Source organism: Anas acuta, chromosome 11 (genome assembly GCF_963932015.1).
Source record: "Anas acuta chromosome 11, bAnaAcu1.1, whole genome shotgun sequence".
Lineage (NCBI taxonomy): Eukaryota > Metazoa > Chordata > Aves > Anseriformes > Anatidae > Anas > Anas acuta.
The window spans coordinates 3,419,687-3,441,167 of NC_088989.1; the positions used below are offsets into that span (position 1 = coordinate 3,419,687).

The 21,481-nt window shown below is 38.6% G+C and overlaps 1 long non-coding RNA gene across 4 annotated transcripts in view; it reads right to left on the reverse strand.

Moving 5' to 3' along the window:
• The window catches only part of LOC137862708 (uncharacterized), a 47,205-nt gene extending 27,064 nt beyond the window's left edge, over positions 1–20,141 (reverse strand). For all 4 annotated transcript variants that reach the window (XR_011100489.1, XR_011100487.1, XR_011100490.1 and 1 more), the window contains exon 1: positions 20,066–20,141. This is a non-coding gene — a long non-coding RNA (uncharacterized lncRNA). The remainder of the gene's footprint in view (positions 1–20,065) is intronic.
• Between the last annotated feature and the right edge of the window lie 1,340 nt (positions 20,142–21,481).

Below are 21,481 nucleotides of genomic sequence, written 5' to 3' on the forward strand. Positions count from 1 at the left end.
CCCCATTCTTTCCTGAGACCTCTGACCAGGACCTACACCTCGTCCCACAGCAAGCCACTTGCACAGCACACAGCCCCCTGGCTATTCCTACAAGCAAATTCTGTAAGTAGCAGAGGACTCAGCAATAGGCTGTGGGCTATGAGACAGACCGGGAACTGCTTTGGCACTTATACAGACAAGACGCAAGCTGCTTTTCCTCAGTAGAGATGCTAAGGTCTCAATCCTGTTACTACAGTGTTCAGCAGGAAAACTGTTCAACATAACTGGAGAAAAACTAGATTCTAACAAGTTCCCAGCTGAGCAACGATAGACCATGTACATGTACGTCTGGGTTAGTATTATTGCAATAATATACAATAGGGTAGTTTTGTCATCTAGCATCTCATGAAATTGCTGTGAAATGAACAGAACCGTTTTAACTGCTTGATAAGGAGCCCCCTTTTTCTCTCAACTGCTATATGTTCAAATAAACTATTCTTATACCATCCTCATAATGCTTTTGCTGCTCAAATGTGTCACAGCACAAATTGGCACGCTTCCTATTTTTGATATCATCTAATTCCCTGGGTCATTAGTTATATAATCATAATCATTTTTCTGCTGGGCAGATTGGTGTTATCTATCTCATCTCCTTTTCTCATCTCACCTCTTTAGTAGTGTTGGAGCAGAGATGGGAACATCCAAGTCCCTCAGGGCACCATCTGGTACTACCCTGTACAGAGAGGGCTAAATGAATGACATACTGCATGGTACTTCCTACTCATTATTTACTGATTCCTTATGTCGTTGGGGTTTTTAATTCATTCCATTACATATTCTTTAGTTATTTTGTTCTTCTCTTTATCCCATTTCCTTTATCCCCATATCTAAAGGCTCCACAGAGTGGGAAAAAATGAGCCAAGAGTAAGAATGTGATGTGCTGGAGGGTTTAGTGGATCAAGAGTAATATTGTGAACACAAGAACAAAGGAGATCATACAGGATCAACATTTAAACTACATGCAGGAAGCAGCATATAAAATACTCAAAGTCATCACAAAATAACAGGGAAAGAACATAAACGTATGTACATAAATATAGCATGAGGCAGCTGCCCATGAATAAATGGTTATATTACACAGCCTATTAACATTAAGAGATGAATCTTTTATATGTAAATAACACCAAGTCTAAAAGCTATTGTGTCCTTTCCAAAAGGAATTAAAATCCAGTCTGTACTGATGCAGAAACAATTACCAAATGCCTCTGGAGTTTCCATTAGTGCTTGTGCACCAGCCTTTGTCTACCTGCACTGCTCTGAGACAGCGCTGCCTGTAGATAAAAGCAGCCCAACATTTGTGTTTGTTACTGCTTTATGTTCAGCTCAGTAAAACAGATTGTTATTTTTTATTGTACTATGTAGCACCATAAATGTAGATGGTCTCTTAAAGAGAAATATCCCTCTTGCTAAGTAATTGTCAATTAAATTTGGTATTAATTATTCCTAATAGCCCAATCTCATGCACTGCTTCCAGGGCTGGGCTGCCCCAGGCTGCACCCATGGCCCCAGGGCTGGCAGGGCCAGGGCTGCCCAGGAAGGGCTGGATGCACAAACCTCATGCCTGACATTTTGGGGGCTTTAAACCAATTCTCAACAGCACGCCTGGAGGGCGAGCGCCGCATCTGGCAGAGCCTGCAAATCCCCTTTGAGAGGGAAGACAAATGAAGCCTCAGGTGTTTTCCCCTCTGATGTGGAATCTAGTAAAGCTTGGGGGTTATTTCTAATGGATTAGTTTAGTCTGGCCTCCAGGATGGATGTGCTGGCATTCCTCTGCAGCCTCTTCTATGCCTTGCTGACAATTTCAATGCACAAGTTGGTTTTGCAGCTCTGCCTTAGCAGTTCAGTGCTCACAAATAGCCGGGGCCTCATTAGGCAAGAGGCAGTGATGGTTGGAAATGAGAGGACAAAGGCAGTGCCCACCCTGTTCCTGACCCATCCTGCCTGCAGGGAGATGTGACCGGCCACCGTACTGTGTTCGTACTGGCACAGGGCAGCTGTTCTTCTTGAAATGCATGTCTACATTTGTCAAAATTTGCTTTTCCCTGTTACAATTTGCGCTTGTCATAGTAAGGAGATGCATCATGCAGAAACAGGGGGTCAAAGATACTCGCAATCAATCTGTCACCTTCCCTGTGCAATGAAAGAAAATGTTAAATGATGCCACAGATCCATGAAATTCAAGGGAATAATGTCAGCTCCCTAAAAAAGGAGTTGTATTTTCCACAAAACAGCCTCATATCAGAGATATGGCAAAATAGAACATAGGATAAAATTCATAACAAACACATTAAAACAGATCCTTAGTTAGGAGACTGTAACAGACATTCTTGAGATGCCTCACAGCTATTCATTCTTCTTTATATCCATTTGAATGTTTCCCCCTTGGCCTTTTGTTTTCATTTTAGCTTTCTAAGCCTCTGTGCCATTCCAGAAGCCTTTTTTTCCCCCCCTCTCAGCTGTCCTTTCCCGCGCAGCCCTGCTCACTCTGCTTCTGCAAGACCCTTTCTCCTGTGTTGATTACTCGCTTCTTGGCATGTGTGCTGTTTCTAAATTCTGTTTTGCTTCTTAAACCTCTTTTTCTTCCCTGGACTGATTCCCCTCTTTTCATTAAGCTAGACTTTTTTTTTATTATTATTATTCCACCCCTAAAAAGAGCATTTTATTCTGGCCAAACTGAGGGGCTTTCCATGTTCTCATTTACAAATGTCACTGCAGCATGGCTGAAATTCTGCTCCAGCCCTGAATGCTGCACTGGCACAGAACAAAAGCCTTGCAGTGCCTCATACACCACTGTGTTGTTTCCCCTCATTCCTCCTCCCGGCTTGCTTAATAGTAACAGCTTGCAATGACATTTTAGCAAAAGCCATGTTCTTTGCAGCTCCTCCCCCTGCTTACAGCAGAAATTAATAGTAATAGTCCATTTAAGAGAAGCCATGAAAGACTGGCCCTAAGCAAGAGAAAAAGGAAACAGGCAGCCCCACATTCCTCCCTGGCCTTCTTTATTTTAGTCCATCCCACCATCTGAGATTTTTTTCCCCCCTCATCAAGTATTCAGCTGTAATTTCTAACCCTTCTATTCAGCACATTAGCTTCAGCAGAGTTCAGGGTGCACACGAAGGTGTCTCTGCATAGACCTGAAGGGATCAGAGATAATGTTTGCTTTCCCAGAACTAAAGCGCTAAGTGCACTTCTAGCAGAAGCGGTGTAAGATCATATTCAGCAAAAGGTTATCCAAAGCAACCTGCAATTTAATGTGGGAAGAAAAAAAAAAAAAAAAAAAAAAAGCTATGCACCAGCTCTTGAGGCTTTTGTTTTGTTTTTTCTTTCCTGGCAGTTACCTTACCCTGCTGACATTGTCCCATATGTGCCCCCAGACCTCACCCAGAGCTGCTGGGTGCAGCTGAAAGGAGGCAGAAAAAATTCCAAGGGTTATTGCTGGTGTTGCCTGTTTTACTTATTTGCATACATAAGCGTATTCTTAGAAGACAAAATTAAGTTAGATATAAATTAATGGGCATCGTGAAGGCTCACTAACAAAGCTCTGTGTTTTCTTTCTTTAGGTCGCCTGTGGAAACCAGTTCACCAGCAGATACCCCATCAGCAGGGGAATAAACTCAAGGGAGGGGGAAAAAGCCTGCAGGGAGCAGGAGGACAGCACAGCACCACCGCTGTGCTCTGGTTCATCTGAGTCCACTGCACACAGACAAAAGAGCACACAGGCTGCTGCCGGCCACTGGCACCGGCTGTATAGAGATATCAGGAGGCATCAGGAAGTCCTTGACTAATGGGCGAGAACTTCCTAGGCCTGATCCAACAGCGAGCTTAGCCAGTGGAAAGCCTCCTACCGACTGCTGGCATCTAGGTTAGCCCTACAGAAAACAAACAAGATACCCCCCCACACACACACACAAATCACCAAGGGAATTACATAACCTTTGGTAGCTTCAAAGTGCTTTTCAGAAGCGATAGTGCTGTTTTCTGAAGGAAGAGTCTCGCTTGGCTCCAGCAATTACTCTGACCTCCCCTTCCAATGAAGACAGAGAGGTGACAGAAGAGCTGAACACCCAGCTCACGGCCAGCAGGCTGAAGGTCAAGCAGGTAGGTTAGCAAAACACAGGGGATGTTAAAGCTAGGCAGCTATATAAAGAGGCAGCATCCCCATATAACAAAGGAGGCATCCTCAGCATCCCCAGCTTCTCAGTGCCTGAGCTGCCAGCACAGCCACCAGCCATAATTAATCTCATTTACTGCTTTACACAAAGCAAAACAAAAACACAAACCATGCAACAAAACAGGTTTGTGTGGATTAGACTGAGAAATGACAGAAATTTACACCAACAAACTAACAGCCAGAAAAAGCAGGGAGTAAAAGCTGTGTAAAAGCTGAAACTTCTGTCCCCCAAAAGCCCAATTTGCACAGATATAACTGGCAACATCGCATTGCTCATACAGGAACGGTAAGGCTGTGCTTACAATAACTTCTGTTATCCATTTAGCATTTTGATTGCTTCAGTTTACGGAATAGCACAATAATAAACAGTGCTTTAAATGACCATAATTAAATGCCATATGTATGAAGGAGCTGAAGTGATTTATCACCCAAAAGCCACTAAGTGCTTGATCACTTCATCAGATCATTAATCTGTTTTCCAGAAACGTGCTTGCTGCATATATAGTCAATTGTAAACATTTTGAATGACTGGACCTCAGTATATAGTCACGCAATTAGATCAATACTGGGTTAATTCGGTTAATACATTCCGTCAGATATTTAGTGAAGTGTTAAGATAACAATTTTATTTTTTATTAAGGTAAATGAGTAAATCTGTTTGTGAACATATAGATCAGTGACTGACCAACATGAAACAGAGAACGCTTTATATTGACAGCTGCCACGTTGTCCTCAGCTTCTACTACTAAAAATTTTACAGACAAACACAGCCTGTTTCTAATTTCTTCTCTGCTATAACAAGGTACTTCCTGAACACATTGGGTTGGATTGCTACTTCACAGCATCTCTCTTGCCTTTCTTTTGACAGGAGTTTGTGTTGTGGTGCCTACAGACGTCTCTTCTATATTCAAAGAATTTTTGGTACAAATACAGTACTAAAAATAAACATGTACACTATGGAGAATGTCAAAACAATCCTAAATGTTAAGCACAAGGAAACATCCCCAACAAACAGCAGCCTGTAATCTAAATTAAGAAGCAAAATAAATATGAGTTTTTCATTTCAACAACTTCTGTAAAAGCTGCCTTCTCGTACATTCTCTTGGATCATTTGAGCTTCTTTTCAGCTCCCGTAGCTTCTCTCTCTCAGAGGGAACAAGTATTACAGAAAGGTGGGCACACCACAGCCTTTCAATTCTATTGTATGCTTTTAAATTCCATATGCCTGATAGCCGTATTACAACCTGGATAGTGAGAAAACAGTAGAAATTTGGGGTACCTCATTTATTAGAGAAAACAATCAATAGAAGAATCAAACCAAGGGGCCAAGGACCTTCCATGAAACCAGCTAATTATCTTGTCAATGTTGTGTCTTGTACAAGAAGTAGTCCCTCAGCCCAACATCCTTAATTTACCAACTTTGGCCATGTAACAAGGTTATCCTTATTAGCACCTCTCCAAAAATACAGTCTGATACATTTTCTCACTTTTTCACTTGGCATTGCAAATACCTTCTTTAACTCAATGCATTGGCCAGAGTCAGCCTCCAATTTCCCCTCCCAATTTAGCTTTAGCACATCTAGTCTACTCCCAAGCTGTTCCCTCGCCAGCCAGCTTGCCAGGATCTCTTCAAGATGTCCCTCTTCCTGACTGGCAATGATTCACTTTTTTCATGACTTCTGAGCAGCCTCACAGTAAATGGAAGCAGTTGTCTGAACACCTGCCTGGCCAGGGACCCTTTCTTTTTTTATTCATCCTCAGCATATTTGCAGCAGAAAAATACAGCCAAGATGAAATAAAGACCAGATTGAGAAGTTTTGCAGGCAGACCAGAATGACTTTGTTCACCTTCCTAATACTGCTAGTTAGAAAACAGAGGTAGTTCATTACATCTCTGAAGGCTGTCTTCTGATACCACTCTCTTCTACTTACAACAAAGAAACTGCCCCAGTACAAGCAAACCAATCATCCCAACCTCATTTGAGTGCTTTGTAGCCTATTTAGCAAGTGGAACCGCAATGAACATTTTAAGGAAACAGGAAAAAATTATTAATAAAAAAAGGGAATGTCATAGCAATATATGGTTATGTAGTTTGCACACAAGTTGTAGTTATATGATATTTATATACTTCTGAAATGCTTAGTTTCATGAAAGCCATTGCTGGTCTTCAATGCCTCCTGAATCCTGCCTTTTGACTCTTGGCAAAGAAGATAAATTAATTACCTGCTTAGTATTCTGGGTTTGCTTTAGTAAAATGAGCAGCCAACTTTGCAGTGGGCCAAAATTCAAACAGAAACTCAATTCATGCAAAAGAGATCAGCCTTACTTTTCAGCCTTAAAACTTGGATATGCACCATACTGTCTCAACAGCATCAGTCAGGGGGATAGCTGAACAATGCAAAGCAAACATCCTCGGCAGCAGCAAAGGAGAGCATGTTTGCCATGATTCACTGCACCATGAAGTGCATTGAAACCTGTCTTACAACATCTAAAAAGGTCTTTTTTATTAAAGCACCCGGCTTCCTATGTTCTTCCTGAAATAGGTTGTAAATGCCATGTGCCAAAGACCAGTTTGCTGGCATTTGTGGAATGGCCGGTATGGAAACAGAATGGCTTTGTGATAGGGCAGGAAAATCCTTGTAGAAAACTTAAGGGGATACTTACATTATTAACTGGATCCAGGGAGTGTTCCTTATCCGAAACAACACTCTCCCTTATCCTAAATTCAAACTTAAAAAAAAAAAATGTAGGTAATGTAGGTATTGATAATTTATTTCATGAAGGCATTTCTCTGTCCCTCATACAAGATGTTACAGAAGGAATCTTTGTGATATTTTACAGTTCTAATTTCACATTGCTTCCAGAAAACAACTGAGGGGCAGTGTGAGGCTCTGATAGCCATGAAGAGCTTGGGGACTGGCTGGAAGTCACAAAACCTTAGCGAGTTCATAGCAAGTGCCAAGGGGAAACCAGATGCAAAGCTTGCCTGAAACTTCAGGACTGTCTCCTTGCTCAGACAACTGAGGAAAAGTTGTCTGAGGAAAAAAAAAAAAAAAAAAGGAAAGAAATGAAGCCAAAGCTTTGCACTAATCCCAAGTGAATATAATGGCACTTAATGGCCACATTGCCTTTGGGATTTCACACTGACACCAGTATTGTTTTGAAACAAAACACTTGTCATGATACTTGCACAGAAACAATGTCACTTAGCTCGTGTTAACTATAGCCTCGTGTTCTGAAAGACAACTCCAGCTCATTACCAGCAAGTATCTCACCAGCACGCGACAGCATGAGAAGACCTACCTATTCCAGTGGTGTGGCACAAGAAAGTGTCATTAGGAAAGCACATCTTTCATCTTCCAGTTTGCTTTCTTGCCTAGACACAGTTGTGATACAGTAAGGCAAAGAAATAATAAAAACTAAAAAAAGCCCCAGAAATTTTGTATCAGCACAACCATTTTATGCCTTCCTCATATCAAGACGTGAGCTAACAACATATTTGTACAGAGATAACTTCTTATTGTACAAATAAAGAATGGCTCTAGACTTCCACCAGACATAGACCTTTTATTCTTTACAGAGGACAACTGTAACACCAACTGTTTATCCATGAGAACAATCAAATAATTGCTCTGCTCTGAAAGTAGAGATTAAAGTAAGAGAGACAGAAATCAGCAACATGTACAGATAAACGGGGGAGTAGTCAGAAAATACGGATTAGTCACTGTGAATAGTTTTTCCACACCTTCCAAACATATTAGGAAACCAAAAAAGGCAGGCCTAAAATACATATTAAGGTAGTTACTGAAATACATAACCAGAATTTGTGAACTCATATTGTTTCCCATAAATGCTTGTCCTGATCCTTGTTTCAAAATGTGAAAATATTGAGGGGTAGAAAGAAATAGTACAATATGGGGAAAAAAAAAAAAAAGTAGAAAAGCTGATTTGGAATCTCAAACAATTCATTTATGTTGTACTTGGAAATCACTTTTAATGGAAATAAAATGTAAAATACAAAGAACCTTACTTGTAGCATTTAATTACCCGTCTTAATTAACTTGAATAATGAAATAATCCTGTTCCTATTTAAATAGACCACTTTGCATACTGAAATATGTAGCACAATTAAAAAGAAAGGCTGTATGACTCTTGGAGATGAAAGAAATAATCCTGAAACCTGCTTCTATATAGGCTAAGGCAGCAATTCAAAAGTATTGATTAGATTTGATTTCTATGCAGTGAAATTACTATGAATTCCCACATCCTGCCAGGATGCAGAAAAATGAGAAGCAATTGTCTTCTTCATTTGTCTGATCTTTATTAGATGTTATTCTGTGGCAGTTTATTGCTGTTATCACTCCAGTCATGCTGGAATTTGTTGCTGTGGCAATGCAAAACACGATACAATGAGAGGATTATAGTAATTGCAAACATTCAGATGAGTAATGGTGGATAATCCAAAGGAAACAGCCAAAGTCCCCAAACCTGTCTACCTGGAGTCAAATTGCTAAAGCCTAAGTACAGGTACCAAAGCCACCTGATTATGAAAGGCATTAAGCATTTACAGATTGCATTTAAACCCTTGCATTAAAGCAGCAATATGACGCTCTGTGTAGCTGCCAGCACATGGAGAAGGGAAGCCTACCTTTTGGGGCAGAGACAGGCTGGAAGGGACTCTCTCCACCAGCTCCCACGGCCACATCCAAAGCAGTCAAATTGCATCATTAGGCACCCAGACAATACCTCATGTAACAAGTGTTGTGATCAAAGCTGCTGGGAACTCAACCTATAATTATGTCAATAAAAGTCAGAAGCGAGCATACATTGTTCCCTGGGTGAGATACACAGGAAAGCTCAAGAAAACTTCATAAATGTATTATGGCATTAATCTCCTACAGCCTATATAGTAGAAGTAGACACAAGATGCCTCAATAAGTTTTCTGATAAGGTCTTTTCCCAAATCAAATTGTAAAGTCTTTATTGACTATTAGCTGCAGCAGGCTGGAGAATCAGCTTTTGACAAAGTATAACTGGAGAGAGTTGAGGATCTGATGTGCTGCATCATGTCATAAAAGAGAGAGGTATCCTTCCTGAGATTTCTGGAGCAGGGCTAAAATGTAAAAATCTGTATTTTAAGGAATTTATATGCTGAATTCTTAAAGCCTTCTGATATTGATGGACACAAATGAGTGTGAGTCTGGGGACAAACCTTCAGATTAATTCTTACTTCCTCCTTACTTTCCCAAATCCAAGTTCTTCGTGGGTCCTTTCTCAGGAAGACCACAATTGTCTGAATTAATCTCCCCCATCTATCAAAGAATATTTCTCCAGTGCTTCTCATTATTAAAAAGCTGTACAACTCTCATAGAACAAACTACAACAAAACCTCATTCAAAGCCTGTTGTGCTATGTTCCACCTGACAATACAAATGTTTGACTTCTATTTCTCATTACATTATTATCATAGCAAAACTCAGTTACAGAATTATTAATTAAAAAAAAATAAAAATATTTCTTCTTGGCAGCTCAGTACCAGATTTCATCTTTGTGTTTTCATCAGCTCTGTCTTTTTCTGCATGTTTGATGTTCTGCAATACAATACACACAAAACCAGGAAAGAATGGCCTTACTTTCAGATATATAGAACAAAAATGACTAAGCACTGATTTTTTTTTTCCCCTCCAAGTATTTGCCTGACCTTTTGCTCTCTTCCAGAACAATGAGACATCGTCAACCAGCATAAAGCAATCTCTCATGAATAAACTCATCATGATACTGGCAATTACTGGCTGCAGCCACAATGATTTCTAATCCAAATGGGAAACATCAGCATACGAACACTTGTCAAGCAATTTTTTTTAGTTCTTGATCTTAAACTTCCAAAATCTTCTGTGCGTTTCTCCATTTCTGATGCTACAGCTGTACAGAACACCACCTTCCAAAGCTGTTCTGTGTTTTTTTTTTAGGGTGGTATGAGATGAAGCAGCTGCATCTTAACAGAAGTTTGAAGCCTCAAACAATCGTGGAGCTCTTTACTCAAGGGGAGTTAGTTTACTTTGCAGCCTTAAGGGACATAAAATAAAGGTTGGACCAGATGATCTTTCAAGGCCTCTTCCAGCCTGGGTTGCTCAATGTTTCTATTAAAATATTTTATGCTATTAATATGATTCAATGTAAATGAACTTCTAGCTCCCCTTTCTTTCTGGAAAAAGATAGACAAAAGAAAACTACAACTTTCTCAATACTGTTCATTTGAAAAGAAAAGGAGCAGTGTAAAAAGGAAAATAGCAATGCTAATTTCTGAGGCCAGGGACTGTACATGTTTTGATCACTTTCTGAAGATGGTCAAATATATTTTGATAATACATTCAACTGAAAAATGCAGTTTGTGTCAACATGGATTCTAATACTTTTTTTTCCACAAAAACCCTTTTTTGTGGCTGCCAAATGATGAACTTTTAATAAGAGAAAAAAGTGTCCACATACGTGCAGATATTGTTGATTTTATGCATTCAACTTTGCTTTAAGGTGTTGTGGTTCCACCAGCCAGCCATACACATCCCACTCAGAGGTGGATTTAGAGACTCCCTGCACCTGGCTTTTGGTCTCTGCCACAGGATTGAGCAGCTGGAACAATTTCACAACCCTATGCCCATGAAGCATATTGTGTTTTCTGATGATAGCAGAGATGGAAGGATCACTTGGATCACACCAAATTGCTGAGGCTTTCCCTTCCCAAGAAGGATGAGGTTTGGATGGTGGGACAGTCCTCTCACACCAGAAAAGCCTGTGGTGAAAACAGAGAGGTTTAATTCAAACAATAGAGCTCACTACTGAGCTTACTGCATATGGGAACAGAGATAAGAGAAGTGCCCAAGCAGTTCAGTCTCCAATTCTTCACAAGAAAATAAATGTGGCCTTATGAAAAACACAGATGTGGACTCGCACTGGTGTCTTGCTCCAAAAGGACTACTCAGCTACTAATCTGTTGTACATCTCCCAAGAGAGACTGTGAGAGCTGGTGGCATCCAGCAACAAAGTCCCCCACTCCACTTCAAGCAGGCATCAGAAAAGGTTGCTGCAAGCTTTGAGCAACTTCAGCCATACAATGAGAAGTGGACAAAGCGCATCTTTGGTCCGGTCATTCTGGGTTCAAGGGGAAAATAAGCATGGCATATAGTTGGTGCTTGCTGGTTAATTTTGCACTTGGTGCCCAGAGTAATGTATTACATAAAAGCAGCCAAATGCAAATCACTCAATCTGACGATGAAGAGCTGGATCATGAGCTCTGGTTCCTGAGCTGTCCTCCCTGCTGCACAGCTCTGTGCCACAACCATGCTGCCCTTCTGCCAGCTTCCTCTTCTCCCCTTACCTTTCCTCAACACATCCTTTACACTAAAAGCTGACAACAAACCCATTTTCTGCTCAGAGAACATTCTCCCAGAGTTGCTATAGCTCTTCTTAGCGGTAAGCATCTGTGGAAGAAGTTATGATGCAAGGATGGCTTGAAAGCATCCCGCCTCTCGTCAGACATAAACAAATACCTGTTCCTTCGGATTACACCACTTCAGGGAGTGGAGGAAGCTGCATTACAGCACTATTTAAACACAACTGTTATTTTACATTTCTATTGAGAATTATTTATCAGCAATAAATCCTGTTGCTATGTCTGAGAAATCTTTGTATTTAATACATGTGCTGTCTTTTAAGAAAGATTTAAGGGCTCTGAAATGGGTGGCAAAATAACAAAATGCAATTACTGAGTGCCCTCTAGTGATGATAGGAGAGAAAAGCTCTGCCTGTGTTTCAGGTGGAGGTCCTGAAGGACAGTGCCACACACGCTTGTGATGAGGAAGTTCACATTTTTTAATTGATCTTATCTTCTGTGTGCATTTCATTCTTGCATTTACAGAGAAATGCAATTTATAGCATTTTGATCAAGCTCAATAGAACAGCCCCAGCAGCACAAGTCAAGAGCAAGATACAGCTTTCTTCTACACTAGACTTGGAAAAAAATAAAAATCAGATGTTACAGTCTACATTTATCCACTGTTGTTTTACTTGCTGAGCCAGACAAACATTCTGAATCCTTCCTATTACTACTGTATATTCTGTACAGCAGCATCTCATAATACAGCGGCATCTAGCAGTCCCATTGCACTAGACAGTAAAAAAATAAAATCCCCAAAGAACCTATATGTTAATTTGAAACAAAAAGGAAGGTAGGTAAATTGAAAAAAAAAAAAAAAAATGATAGAGACTTGAAATATGAGCATTTTTTTTCTGAAATAATAAAATACTAGATGTCAGTGAAGAAGTGGGGATACCTGGTCTGGACTAACTGCTCCCATTTGGTGAGTTCTCAAGGACAGCTGTGGCTACAGACATTCATTTTTTACCTAACAACCCTGTATTCCTCATTCCTCTGCTGAGGAATTGTCCTCTCACACACACACCATGACCAACTTTTTTTGGGGGGGGTACATTTTGGCAGCCTTGTATTTCTGTACTAGCTCAGATTTTAAGGCAAGAATAAGGCTTGGGTTCACTGGAGTGGAGATGGAGATTTCCCCCCAACCCACCCCATTCCCTTTATTCTGCTTCCTTCAGGTCGTTTCTTGTGCACAATGTCCATGGTTTTACCCAGGCTTTTCATCAGGCCCAGTAATGCAGGCTTTCAGCCAAGTTTGACAGTACATTTGACAGACCAGAAATCATTGGATTTTAAGACAGTTTATGAATCTGTGAACTGCATTAAAAAACAAACAATTCACAGAGCACATGTCTTAAGGTATGAATAATTCAGATATCTTGCACTGTTTCAGACATATTTTTTCCCCTCTGAAGTTCCAGCCCATTTGTGTTAGCATTACAAAATACACCACTTGTGAAAGAGATATAAAACATCTGGCTCACAAGGCCAGTATAATTCATAAGTGGTTGATAACAATTCGCTAATTAACCTCTGTGATATTCTGTTAGCTTCCCTGTTGGTTCTTAGAGGTGGGGGAGAATGCTTTCTTCCGATGACGGAGCATCATGTGAGCATCATATTCTATAATTATGGCTGCTGCATGTGACTGATTTCAGTACCATTGACTTCAAGACTATAATTACCAGGTTTCTTTATGGATGAGTCAGTCATCTAACTGTATGATTTAATTTGATTTATCACCATGTTATAACATTTGCAAATCAAGCGCTGTAGGACAGACAATTTCTGGTTATACACTCACGTATCGGAGTTATTTCTAGAGCACACGTCTTTGTTAAGTCCTTGTAATGGCACTATTCCACATACATCTAGAGAACCTACAGGAGCAGGCAGTGAAGTTGCCAAAAAGAGTAAAAATATAGCGCAGTTACCGATTTATCAAAATTCAGTTTTTAGATCAACAATAATTTACATATTTTCTTGAATCCACAAACTTCAATACTATAGTAAAGATGCAGGAAAAATACCGAAAAATCTCCGAAATTGTTATTTCATTTCATTCACCATGTAAAGGACTTACTACAATGTCAAACAATTTGCTACCCTGGGCATAGAGGGAAAGCTCTGCGGGATTTGCAGGGCATGCCTGTCTTCTAATTCTCAACAAAGAGGAAGACAAGACTTAATTACCAGTCCCAAAGAGTCTCAGCCTAAGACTGAGGAACACGCATCGCAAACATTCCTTCTGGCTGGGAAGATACTTGACTGTCATCCCACCCACCCAGCCCAAGACGTTTTTAACCGTCTCTGCAATACCAACACTGCACATGTCTGAGTCAGCACAAAGTGACAGGCTTGAAAAATAGCTAGCAAAAACTGATGGCAGGTCTAAAACATTTTACTAGAGGAATAGCTTTTGTAAGTTTAAAGAGCTTGCTTTCCTTATGAAAAGGAAACGCTTGAATGACATGCACACAATTTCTAAGCATACATTTACAGTCTCTTGCATTTTGTCACTAACCTTTTTATGTATGATATAGCTGTAATGATCTGCACAAAGTGTACTAAGTGTGTATTTGCTTCCCAATGAGGCTTATTTTCCTTTCACCACAATGGTGGGGTGGGGTGGGGGAAATCTCTGTTAACAGAGAGTGTTTCTTAGTGGAAAAGGCATAGAAAATGTGTCACTCTGAATAAGCCTTTTCACCCCTTCTAAGCGAGAGTACAATTTGGATAACAACTTGCGTATTGAAGAGTAATTTACAGATTTTCTTTGGAGTTTTTCTTTACACAAAGTGGAGCTGTTTAAGTGTCAGAAAGGTCTCACATTTATTATCGTGAGTACACGTTTAGGTTAATTGCAGGTACACTTCATACCACTTCTGCACTATCATTGGTCACTGCTTAATTCAGCATGAGTTTCACTCTCAGCCAACTATTTACTGTATTAAATTGAAGAGCAAGAAAGATTTGAATTCTCTATTTTCTTGGCATCATACTGTTTTGCTATCTCTAGTTTGGCCAAAACTTTTCAAAATACCAACAACAGAATTTTGACCATGATAAAGAGTTACACCATTGCACAGAAGGTTAATAAAAAATGACTCAGTGTTACTCAAAAAAAAAAAAAAGTGTTATACTCATTTTCTGAAGAGATGCTGGCTTAGATTTGTTATACTCACACAGGTAAAGCTCCCAGTGAATGCTACAACAGCTAGCTAAGTATTACAAAGTAATCACCCTGCCAAATATGAGCTGCAGCTAAATAATTCACTAAGCACAAGTGCTGATTGGAAATTCAGTGAGATAAAAACTCATGAAAGATACGATGAGCTGGCAAAATGATTTTTGAGAACTGCAGCACACTTGAAATCACCTGTATTTTGCAAGCTTTTGTCAGGTATGCCATCAATAACATGCAACTATATGATTAAGGGGACTGCTTTCATAATCAAAGCAATCTCAATCAGTGAAAATAGTCAATGCATTTTGCAGAGCTAATTGTAATTTCAGGTAGGGCGCAGGCAAAAGTAGAATGGGTCTTTAAGAAAAAAGAACCAGGGATGGGCTACAGATGAGATTTGCTACTCAGTATGTCATTTAAAAACCATTAAAACTAATGTACTTTGTATTTCAGTCTTAACATGACATACATATAGGAGAACAACCAAGAGTTTGTGGATGTGTTTATAACCTACAGAAAAAAAAATAAAAAAATATTTTGAAGACAATTTTTTTAAGTTCTATAAAAAGAAGGTTGCTTTCTACATCACAATTTTTCATCATCTCTATTATGCACAAAGTAATCTTTCATCAAGTGCATTTACTTATTAAATAAATAAGGAAAAATGAGCATCATTAAAATTTCCACTAATGAGAACTTTTTTCTTCCATGAAATGTTAAGCAAAATATATTATAGTTACTGGAATAAAATATAATTTTTGTGGGTTTATTCAGCCAATCTCCACAGTCTATCAATGAGTGAAACTTGAGTTTTGTGCTCAAATGAGAATAAATAAATAGTAATTTAAAAAGTTAAAAAGCTTCCACACGTGCAATTTCATAGAACTACATGCATGAAATTTGTTTGCACAGGTGTCTTTAAAGGTAATTTTAAGATTTCTAAAATATGTGTACAAAATACAATGGCATGTGAAAGTGTTCTAGACATCCTCAGAAGTAATAAATAATCACCCAGGAAGAAACTTATGAAGAAATAAAAACCTTTAGACTTCTAGGCTCCTATTAAACCTGAGTTATTCTCTGGTGCAACTTCCACACTCAGAAGATGTAAGGGAAAAAGAAAAAAAAAAAAAGAAAAAAAAATTCTGCTCATTCAGTTCCTGCTAGCCCACTCTAATGCCAGAGGCTCAGCCCAGGAGCTCTGGCACATTGCTGCTGCCCTGTGGGAATGCAGCAGCAATGGAGACTCCAAGGCAGGTGCTCAGCTCAGCTCTCCAAGGATGTGCCAGTGGAAGCACTGGAAGCTTCTTACCTGCAGGAGCTATGAAAGGACAAGCTGTGACCTTTACATGGTCTTCAACTTGATTGTTGAAAGTGTCTAAAAATCAATGCCTTCTTGCTTGCATGAATACTTTAATAGCATACATCTCTCCAGAGGGGGGCAAAATAAAATAAAATAAAAGATAAAAAAGAGAGATGATAGATGTAACTGCAGAATGGTTTATACATTTCATAGTGACTTTTGTTTTTAATTTTTTTGCATGTTTGTTTTTCCCTCGTTTTCAGGGTAGCAGTCACTCCATAGCTCTCATTTGGCTGCATCAAGCCCAGCACAAGGCCACAGAAGAGAACAGCAAACTAACCTCCATGGTGAGCCTCTGAGATGAAATCAAGTCTACTTCACTTCACTACTCTACTCATGACTGCTCCTTCAAACTGATTAAATAAATAATTAAAGCAAGCATTAAATGTTACTTGTTGTTTTAAAATAAAAATTTCAGGCCACCTTAACCAATTAATAAAATCATTGGTTCGTTTCCACTTCCCTGATTCTTTCCTCCATTTTCTGTTCTTAGCTTGAGTCACAGAAGCTGTGCTCAGCTTTTTCATTATGTTCTCATCTTGGCAGGAATCTCGATGACCACTGTGATCAACAGGACTCTCGGTATAGCATACTCTGAAAACAATTCTGCTCTTGTAGACCCCCAAAGGCTGCAGAAGAACAGGAAAATCTGTTTGGGTGGAAACATGGGGAAAGTAGGCTGAAGCATGAGGAGAGCAATTCCTATTCCCCATACCACAGAATTCAAGCAGAAAATTATGCATTCAAGTGGTATTGAGATCCTGCCTTTGAGATGATGGTACATTCTTTCCAATTACTGTGATTAGAGAGAATCAGAGAGAAATTACCCTGTACAAGACTGTTATGTGTAAAAGTAAAAAAATAACAAGATAGTAACAAATTACAAAACTTAAGCTACCCTGATGTTCAGCCCATCATTATTATATTCCTTACTACGTATCCAAAGGCAGATTTGAAATAATTACTGCGTGCACGCATTTTACCGAGTGGATTACATTCATATATAGTTACAAAAAATAAAACATAATGGCTCTGTGACAGTCAGAAAGTTAAACCTGGGAACGATGCTCTGAATATTTTAATAAGAAGCAATAATCAAACCTGACTTTATTCCATTTGAAATATTTAATTCCTATAAATTTAACAGGAAGAGAGTAAAGCAGTAATTCCAGAATGAATAATGTCTTAATAAGTCACTGCTCAATACCATATTGGAACACATGTTTTCCACAGGTGCTACTTGTAGCTCAGTAAATTACTACGAACACTTAAAGATATCAAAGATCTAATCTATCTGAATGTAGCCAGTCTGGAAAAGAATAGCATAATTCTTCATATATCTCCTCTAATGAGTCCAGACAGCAAGAGCTGAATGAATAAGCCAGATATTAGTTCTGTACTGCACTTTCAAAAATTAAAAAGTAAATGTTTCAAACACAATTGACCAAAATTACCTTTCCTTCAAGAAAACTGCACCAAATGAAGACATTTAACCTGATCTTTGAAGCTACAAACCACCATCTAATCTTACATAAATCACATTGGATATACTTGTTTTATATTCCACACCTCAAGAGCATCACTACAAAATGCATTAATATTTTGAGCTCATTGGTTGAGAGTTAGGCCACATAAAATTTACACAGCTTCACTTGAGCACTAGTAAACTGGAAAGAAAAAAAATGCAAAAGCCTTTCTGTGCTTATATTAATGCAAAGTGGAATTTAAGAACCCCAACACAACAGTGAACCTTATGGGCAGAAGCCTGAAAGAAATTCTCCAACCACACAGTGAGACTGGCAACAACTTCTGTTCCTGACAGCCTGGCTAGAGGGAATTGCCATGGTTCAGCAGAGGTTTTCCAAAGAGACCTTTATTTGTATGCCTGATTTTAAACAGATAATATCTCAAAGTATGCACACTGAATAAATATTTGATGGTGTGTTAATCATGGTGACATTGACTACAGTTTCCAACTAGACTTCTTAAGAAATACCTTCTCTGGGAAAAAATAAAATAAAAAAAGATTATCATTTGTAAACCTATAAATTACAGATTTGCAGTTGCTCCATCACATCTAAGGATGAAATGCAGCATTATCATCACAAGCAAGCAGTCCCCAATGAGACACCACTATATCAAAAATTCTCCATTAATACATCACAAGTAATTTTAGAGTTTGCCACCTAAAGCATTTTAACAAATATCAGCATCTGACAGATGACAGACATTGTTTATCGTCTCACTGTGCTCAGAAGATACAGTAATGTGTGGAAGCATAAGCCACAATGTAAGAAAAAAAATCACCTGAATCCAGTTTTTGTTTGGAAATGTTTTAATGCATTCTATTACTTCCTATGTACTACAGGCACAATTATTATCTTTGTTTGTAACATCCCAAAACACATCTGAGAAAATTGACTTCTCTTCTTCACCTCGCATTTTCATTACCACTTTGCTCTTTTTCACATTAGTGAGCACTATTTTTCCAAGGCTCATTTTGTGGCAGAAGATGATGCTTGGAAGATACTTTTTATAGACTCCTGTTATAGTTTGAAATTCACAAAATCATTATATTCTGATTACCTGAAACACACACAGACTTTAATAATGTAACGATTACGTGGGTCAAAAATACAAGGAGAATGAATTGCTTCATCAAATTTTAAATGATTAAGGACAAGTGATTTTGATTAGCTAGCTCTGCTACCTTCATCATAATAACATTGGGAAATACTGCTAACAAAATCCAACCCCAGCATCAAGTTTATTAACCCTTTTACTTTCTAGATGCACTGAGATTAACATAGAATCTACACTGCAAGTAGGGGCTTACAATTCCTTCATAAGCATTTATTTTGGGGTCTTCTTCTGGGGAACACATCATAGCTCAACTAAGAATAAATAGCAACACAATAGAGAAGTTATTCATAAGGTATTTAAACATCCATAACTTTCTGGCCTGGAAGGATAGGTACATTGTTATGAATGCTTTCACAAACCATTTATACATCCACGTATAATGCTGAATATGTGACCAGGAAACTATGTTATCCTTCTTGTATTTAGCAGCAGAGGTAGGTCTGAAGAACATACGATGAAGATCAAGGTTAAAAAATTAAAAAGGTTAAAAATTTAATTCACTTGGCTTATATTAAACATATATAATTACTTGCTAATTACAGAAGTGGCTTCTGAGAAAAAAGATGAGGTACTTAAAAAACCTTGTTCTGGACAGCACATGGTTATCACCCAATTATAAAAGCACTATTGCTTTCAAGATCTTCAAAATATCTCTACATAAAAGACATCCACCTCTCATTAAAGTTTTTTGCTCTATTATAAAAGCATTTTCTATGCTTTAGCAGAGATGTCTTCATTTTTACACTGAGACGTAACAAGCACATTTTAAAGATTTTGTGCTATTCTGAAAGTCAGTCTAGTTTTCACTATTCAAATTCACTAGAGAATGAACAAAGCAAGGGGTCATGAATTTAACATAATGCAAAATTCAGTACAGTTACACTTTCAGACATTTTTCATCTAAAAAAAGATCATTATCACACAAACTATCAAGGAAAATTCAAAACAAGTTGGAAACTACCTTTCCATACCATATATATAAAAAAAAAAAAAAAAAAAAAAAAAAAAAAGACAAATAGCAAGGTTCAAATCTAATCAGCAAGTTGTGACAACAGCCAGAGGAAGGCAAGGTGACAAAACCTTAGTCCTGGGAAAGACCCATATTCTAGTAACATCACTCATGCAGCACAATCTTGACATAATCAAACTTATATTCTTAAATGCTCTACAGTAAACAGGTCAAAAGATTATTGCTCATCACACAGACACACAAGAAGAGGTTTATACCTCCCAACCTCCAGCCACAATGCTCTACAGGAAACAAGGCTTGCTCTCTTTCCCCTGGGAGAAAAAAAAAAAAAAAAAAAAAAGAGTGAGAGTCTCCCAAAGGCAATTGAAAATGCGACTCTAAAACAGGTGCTCTGAGTTTCCCCTAGAGAAACTCTTCTCTGTCCACCACTTACAACCCTTTCCCCAACCTCACCCCTTTATAATTACCAATATGAGCTTTACACATGACTCTAAGCAGTTAGGAGTGCCTGTTGTACTGGCATTTCAATGCGTAACAGACTTGTGGAGATGTAACTGTCAAACCAGTTTAACAGCCAGATGAAAGCAATAGGGATTGAAAGATTAAGTAGCAGAGAATAATCTATCGATGTCTTATGGGATGGATCAAGGCAAAGGAAAGGGCATCAAGATGCCAGGCTCCAATCTGGTTAGAATAAAACCCATTTCTAGACAGTAGAAATTCATCACTAGACACGGAGATTAACCAACAGACAAGTACGAATATAATACAGACTTCCCAAACCCTGTACAACAGGAATCCATTGAAGGAGGTATTGATCCTGCTTTACCACAGCAGCAAAGGGAGCTGGCTGAGATCCACACCACCACGGCTTTACATCCTTTTCTGGATGCTCTAAAGCAGCGCACAACAGTGGGCTCTGCTGCTCTCCTCTGGCTGCAATACCAGAGTTCTTCTCAAATGGTCATCACATTATAGAACATGGGCTTTAAGGACATCTCAGGGACTTTTTTTTTTTCAATAAATTGTGTCTTTTTTTTTTTTTTAATAACCAATTCTCTTGGTAAAAGTTTCCTAAAAATTATCAATTATCTCAGTATCAGGGGAATATGTTTATCCTATCTTCATGTACTCGTTTGGACTGTAGGCAGTTCAAAACAGTCAGTTCTATATATAGGTACCAATACTATAGGAAGTGAGATGTTTGCTTCCAAGTTACATAAACGTGAGCCATAAAAAAAAAAAAAAAAAAAAAAAAAAAAAGCTTTGACAGCTTTACTACAAAGAAAAATTTACATTACACAGTCATGGAACCATGCAATGCCCAATGTCTATTAAGAGAACACATCAAAAATATAGATATAAAACATACACCTTACTTTTGTCTCAGTACGTTGCATGATTTTTATCTCCTGTCCATAAATAATGGAAGCATCAGCACATTTGTCTGTGCACAATAACAAATCCCATCCTCTTGGTAATTGTAAACACACTGAAGCTTGTTATTGACCTTGTATAAAATACTGACACAGGAAAAATGGAAAAAAAAAAAAAGAGAGAGAGAGAGAGAGAAACAAAGTTTTTTTCTCCTCCAACCATTACATCCAAAGCCTAACCTGAACTAAAACACAGCTGAATTTATAATCTGTGAAGTGGAAGGAATGAACAGTAAT